A 6,744-nucleotide genomic window follows, 5' to 3' on the forward strand; every position below is an offset into this window, starting at 1 on the left:
CCTCTGATCATTTTGTACTCCTCTGATCATTTTGTACTCCTCTGATCCTTCGTCGTTCTAAAGAGAAAAGCCCTAGCGTTCTCAACCTTTCCTCGTAAAACCTTCCCTCCGTTCCAGGCAACATCCTGGTAAATCTCCTCTGCACCTTTTCCAATGATTACACATCTTTCCTGTAATGAGGCAACCAGAACTGGACACAATACTCCAGATATGGCCGAACCAGGCTTTTGTATAGCTGGAGCATAACTTCACGGCTCTTGAACTCAATCCCTCTATTAATGAAAGCTCACACGCCATACGCCTTCTTAACAACTCTATCCACCCAGGTGGATAGCTTTCAGGGAACTGTGAACATGAACCCCAAGATCCCTCTGCTCCTCCACACCGCCAAGAATCTTTCCGTTAACCCTGTATTCTGCTTTCAAGTTTGTCCTTCCAAAATGAATCACCTCACACTTTTCAGGGTTAAACTTCATTTGCCACATCTCAGCCCAGCTCTGCATCCTACAGTAATAGTGAGAGATTCTTGGACATATGAAACCAGAATTGTCCCAGAGGGTAGTCAGTGTCTGGAATTCTCTTCCCTAGAATTGCAGAGGTTAAATCACTGAAGGTATTTGAAGAGGAGCTGGGATAGGTTTTGGAAGTATCAGGGAGTTGACGGTTATGCTAAGCTGGTACAGTCGTATGTCGGATCATCTGAACGGTAGGCTTGAGGGGCTGAATGACCTATTCCCGTTTCTATTTCTTGTGTTCTTTATGTTCAGTTTTGTAAGGGTTGCTTGGTGCCGTGCCTGCTTTTTTTGTCTATTCATGTTGTGGGATGTGGGCGTCGCTGGCTGGCTGGTATTTCTTGCCCATCCCTAGTTGCCCTTGAGGAGGCGGTGGTGAGCTGCCTTGAACCGCTACAGTCCTCCGGCTGTGGGTTGACCCACAATGCTATTAGGACAGGAATTCCAGGATTTTGACCCAGTGACAGTGAAGGAACGGCGATACATTTCAAAGTCGGGATGGTGAATGACTTGGAGGGGAACTTGAAGGTGGTGGTGTTCCCATATATCTGCTGCCCTTGTCCTTCTGGATGTAAGTGGTCAAGGGTTTGGAAGGTGCTGCCTGAGGATCTTTGGTGAATTTCTGCAGTGCATCTTGTAGATGGTACACACTGCTGCTACTGAGCGTCGCTGGTGGATGTTTGTGGATGTAGTGCCAATCAAGCAGGCTGTTTTGTCCTGGATGGTGTCCAGCTTCTTGAGTGTTGTTGGAGCTGCACTCATCCAGGCATGTGGGGAGTATTCCATCACACTCCTGACTTGTGCCTTGTAGGTGGTGGACAGGCTTTGAGGAGTCAGGAGATGAGCTACTCGTCGCAGTATTGCCAGCTTCTGGCCTACTCTTCTAGCCACTGTTAATGTGGTGAGTCCAGTTGAGTTTCTGGTCAATGGTAACCCCCAGGATGTTGATAGTGGGGGATTAAGTGATGGTAACACCATCGAATGTCAAGGGGTAGTGGTTAGATTGTCTCTTATTGGTGATGGTCATAGCCTGGCATTTGTGTCGCATGAATGTTACTTGCCACTTGTCAGCCCAAGTCTGGATATTGCCCAGATCTTGTTGCACGTGAACATCTTAATAGCAAAGGCATTCACTTTAACCTGTACTTTGGAATTTAGCTTTCTGTTCATGTTTGGAGTAAAGCTGAAACAAAGTCAGGAACAGTCATCCTGACAGAACTTGAGTTGAGGACTGGTTAACAATTTATTGATGAATAAGTGTAGCTGAATAGCACCTTTGATAACATCTTTCATCACTTTGATAATTACTACCAGACTGAGGAGGGCAATTAGCTGCACTCTTATTAACACTCTCTCAGCTAATTGCAACAATTTTTAAAATTTATTTTTAGCACACAGTTATCATAGTTCAATTAGGACATAGTTAGCTCGATCAAAATGAAGGAGCCAATTCTAAGGTTTCCTTGTGTGAAGGAGGAATGTTGTTATTACCTTCTAACCCAGAGGGAAGAAAGCACGCAACATTAAACTTCCACACAACCACAAGTAATAAGTTTGAAAAAAGTTCCAACCAGTAAGATAAAAGCAGATCCAGTTTCAAGTTTGAGACCTTGACTTGTGAAAGTGAAACCTGTATCCACAGTTGTTTAGCTGTAGTCCTATTTGATCAAACTGCCATGAAATTTGTAGAATCCTGGAATTCTCAGTTAATTGTAGTATCTTTCAGCTACTTTTTCACCATTTTCTCCTTTTGAGAGATGAGGAGGGGAGAGAGCAAGCCTTTCCAGTCCCATGTGTATGAATTTATTTTTCCTTTCTGCGCTCTGCCAAGTAAGCTAGTCAATTATAGTTCATGTGTACTAGCTGCAATACCTTTTTGAAGCTGAGCAGGTAACTTTTTTCATCTCCCTAATATATGAACTTAGGTCAGTGTAAATTAAATGGAAGATCTGAGGTTTTGATATTGATTTTAATTTCTGTTTTGTTTTTATTGCTTTTGGGATGAAATGGTAATTTCAATACATTGGTTTTGTTCCATCCATATGATTCCTTGGACCCGGTTAAGGTGAGAAAGCAGGAGGATGGAATTGAGAAATATATCAGCCTGCACTGCCAGGGAGGGTAATGGAGGTTGGAAACCTTAGAACATTTAAAAAATATTTGGATGAGTACTTCAAATAACATAAGAATATGGGACAAGTGCAGGAAATTGAGATTAGTGCACCTCTAGTGGTAGTTATGTCAAAGGGCCTTTTCTGTGCTATATGAATCTGAGTCTAAATGAGTCAGTGATAGAATGGTGGAGCAGATTTGATGGACTGAATGGTCTAATTCTGCTCTTAAATCTTTAAGTCTTATGGTAATGGCTGGGAAATATCAGCCTTGTTTATCAGTCTTTCATTTGAGTCTTTTTCAAGACATTGAAGCCTTGACAATAAATGTTAAGCCATTTGAATCCAAATAATGTGAACAATTCTGTTTTATGTATCCTTGTAGCTCAGGATATTGGAAATGACGTATATGCAATAAAAAGTAGTCTTTTCTTACTTTCTTCCCACTTCAGCTTCTTTATGCCCTGCTCTTTTTAGCTCTCTCTAGGAATTCGGGATTTGGGGAGCAATGGGAAAGTAGCGTTAAGGCCACAGATCAACTGCAATCATATTGAATGGTGGAGCAGATTCAAGAGGCAGTATGATCTGCTCCTGCTTCTCACGTTCTTAAGGTTATAATACATTGCTAAATAATCGCTTCAGCTAATGAACAGACTTTATTCAAAGGAAGACCATGTCCAAGTAGGTGATTTTTTTTTTTCTGGTATGGGAATTGAACCTGTGCTGTTGGCATCACTTTGCATCACAAACTACGAAGGTCCCACCTTCTTAATCTCTCCCCTTGTGATGACCCTCGGGTTAAACCACCACCAGTCCTCACTCCCACTCCTTTAGGAAAGGAAACTTCCATCCTTACCCCGTCTGGCTTGACTCTTGGAGATGAACAATAAGTGATGCCCACATCCCATGAATGAATAAAAACAAATTAGCAATTTCACTTCCAGGCCACAAGGTGGCAATTTTGTCAAATAGAAAAATAAGGGTTGTTTCTGTAAAGTTAGGGCTCCGGTAACTTTACTGTCCATCTAACGTGTAGTATGTGACCTGGGAACATGTCTAACATTGGCACAAGATGTCATGATGAAAAGACTCCCATTCTTCAGGCATTGTTCTTGAAACTTTTTATTCATCCAAAAGCCTATAGCTGCGCTTGAACTGGTTTGATATTCTTGTATAAAAATGCAAATAATCTGAGCCCTTTCTTGTCCTGCAGATCTTGAGTACTGAGAATTCTTTTTAATAGATGTTTCAAGTGTATAAAGTATTGTCAGGGTAAATCAGTGGCATTCTGTAACCTGAGGAATTGAAGTTGAAGGTTCAGAATCTCTTCCAAAATATGGTTAGATAAGCAGATTTAAAACTTCAGAATAATTGAGACATTGTTACATATCAAATGTCATGATCTTCAGATAAAATTTCACTACTTTGAAACCACCTCCCTCATTTTTAGTGTTGAAATACAATGAAAACTGTTTAACCAATTATTTGTTGAACCAGATTTTCTGTGTGTAAATTGGCGTGGATGTCTACATTTCAAAACAAAGATTAAAATGTTTCCTAGAAGGTTTTGAGCTTATCTTCATCTTTATCTGAATCAAATAAAATGATTTTACTCCTTTAATGCTTCATCTCAAAAAATTAAACCTGTCCAGAATATGCTGGTTAAAACCTGCCATTGCTTCTCCCTTCCCTATCTCTGTAACCATCTCCAGCATTACATCTCTCCAAACATTGACATCCTCTAACTATGGCCTCCTACATTCCCCACCATTTTGGTGTCTTGCCTATAGCCACCTAAACCTGGAGTTCCTTTTCTCAGCCTCTTTGTACCTCCTTCTCTTTCTTCTTTTTTAAGATGCTCTTTAAAACCTACCTCTTTGATCAATCTTTAGTTATGTAACAACTCCTCCTTGGCTTTTGGCTGATTTTTATTTCTGAAACACCTTGGAACATTTACAGTGTTAAAGGTGTTTTATAAATACAAGTTATCGTATCTTGCACCCGAAAGAACTGTGTGATAAAATAAGTATAATGCTTTATCCTAATCTTTGCTTTCCATGTAATTGAATATTTCAAACTGATTTTAATAAAGACCTGTTTCACTTCATACTCCTTAATTCAACATCTTTGTGCTCACATCCTGCAAAAGAAAATGTTAAAATAACTTTTAGATTTTAAAGCTTGTCAATACTATGTAGTGTTGTGAATTAGTTACTTCAAGTCGGAGAATTTTGGATGTTTTGCAGTCCTGTGTGTTATAGTTACAGAACTAATACATTTCTCATCTACAGTGCTGTGTGCCAATTTCTCTTTCTGTCTCCTCTCAATCAGTGCAATCCTCTTCTTCAATCTATCCTGCTCAAATGTGGTATCTTAGTTCTTGTATGAAGTTCCTACACTTTCCTCTTTTCTATTCAGTTTTATGATTATTGTTTTTATCACTTTTATCATTTTCTTGAGAATTCCCCCTTGCCCTGATTTGTTAATTCCTACCACTATCTCCTGGTGCAATAACTTGGGCATGTTAGATATAAAATTAATAATGGTTGTACAATAACAGGACACGGGAGATGACTTGAATCCATGGGTGCATCTATAATTTTGTTCCCCAGTTGCTCCCATCAGGTCGTAGGGTCTAGACATTCAATGTCATCCACCTAAGGCTTAGGCCTGTCTCTGGAGTATACATGTCCTATGTACTCATGCCTCACCCTAATCCAGGATGAGGAGTTCAGTCAGTGATGGGATAAAATAGGAGAACTGGTTTATACATTGCATCAAGTTGTCTTTCTTGCTTTCCACAGCTTGCTTCTATATACTTCAACAGTTCTACCTTTTGCACCGTTGCTTGCATCTGTGGTTGTAAGCACATTGTAAATGGGGCATGATCGATTTGTTCCCATATCTCATCCCCTGCAATGTGGTATTACACTATCTCCCATAACCCATGTATGCAACAGGTATTGGCTGTTTTGCTCCTTACATAGCCTCTATTAAAGCCACATCTTGCCTCTTCTATTAGGTGTTATCAGATAAGCATTTTCTACTGAAAATGTTTCTACACTACATCTAAACTAGTAATTATATCTACCCCTGTTTCTAACCCATATGGTGGGACGTTGTGGTACCTCACATAATAAGCTTTTCTAATGAACCCAATATTGTCTACCTTATAAAACATCTTTAATGGCTGTTGTTTCTGGTATAACTGGGAATGCCAGAGCATGGCTGATCAACATGTCATCTATAATACATTCCCCTTCAGGTTTTTTATACATGTTTAACACTTGTATTCAGAGGTATCTCACCCTTATGAATTTGTCTCAGATCTTTCCCTCTGAGGATCCATGATCAATGGGTACTGAAGACATCATTCCTGATCACTTCATTTGAAAGATTTTCCTGCACCTTGATCAATATAATAATACATTATGCATCAGTTTCTAGTACTATGTTCAAACTCTGAATTACCCATTTCAGGTGTTGATCTGTACTCGCCTGTCTGTCCTGGATCTTTTGTCCCTTTTTCCAAGACTTCCTTCAGTTGAGACCCTTAAGTTTTTGAATCCGAGCCTTCTAGTCTACTGTAGCCAAATCAATTGAATTTACTGTTGAGGTCCTTGTGTTGAATGCTGAAGTGATATCGTTGACCAGACTAATTTTCAGTCAACCTTTTTTTCCTGGACTGGGAACCAGTCTCTACATTAAAATAAGTGGCCAGCGTTGTCACTTCTTTGACCAAAGCTGTATCAAATGCTTGAGTCCAACCCAAATACCACTAGGTAAACCGATATTGGAAATGCTTAGAACAACATGTACCATGAGCTGGTACCTATTATTGTGCATGATCTCATCATTGTTGATAAGCATAGGTCAGTTTCTTGATAACCTAAAACCTACACTAGTTAAATTCAGACATTTAATGAATTACCCAGTCTCTCCAAAGAGTCTGTTATTCATCAATTTGTCAAATGCCGGGGTGTCTGTTCTCCTCCTATTATGATGTGGAGGTGCCATTGTTGGAATGGGGTTGCCAAGGTCAGAAATCACATAACACCAGGTCACAGTCCAACAGGTTTATTTGAAAACAGTTTCTCGGAGCCTGAAGAAGGAGAGAGGCT

This window comes from Rhincodon typus, chromosome 11 (assembly GCF_021869965.1).
Source record: "Rhincodon typus isolate 14 chromosome 11, sRhiTyp1.1, whole genome shotgun sequence".
Lineage (NCBI taxonomy): Eukaryota > Metazoa > Chordata > Chondrichthyes > Orectolobiformes > Rhincodontidae > Rhincodon > Rhincodon typus.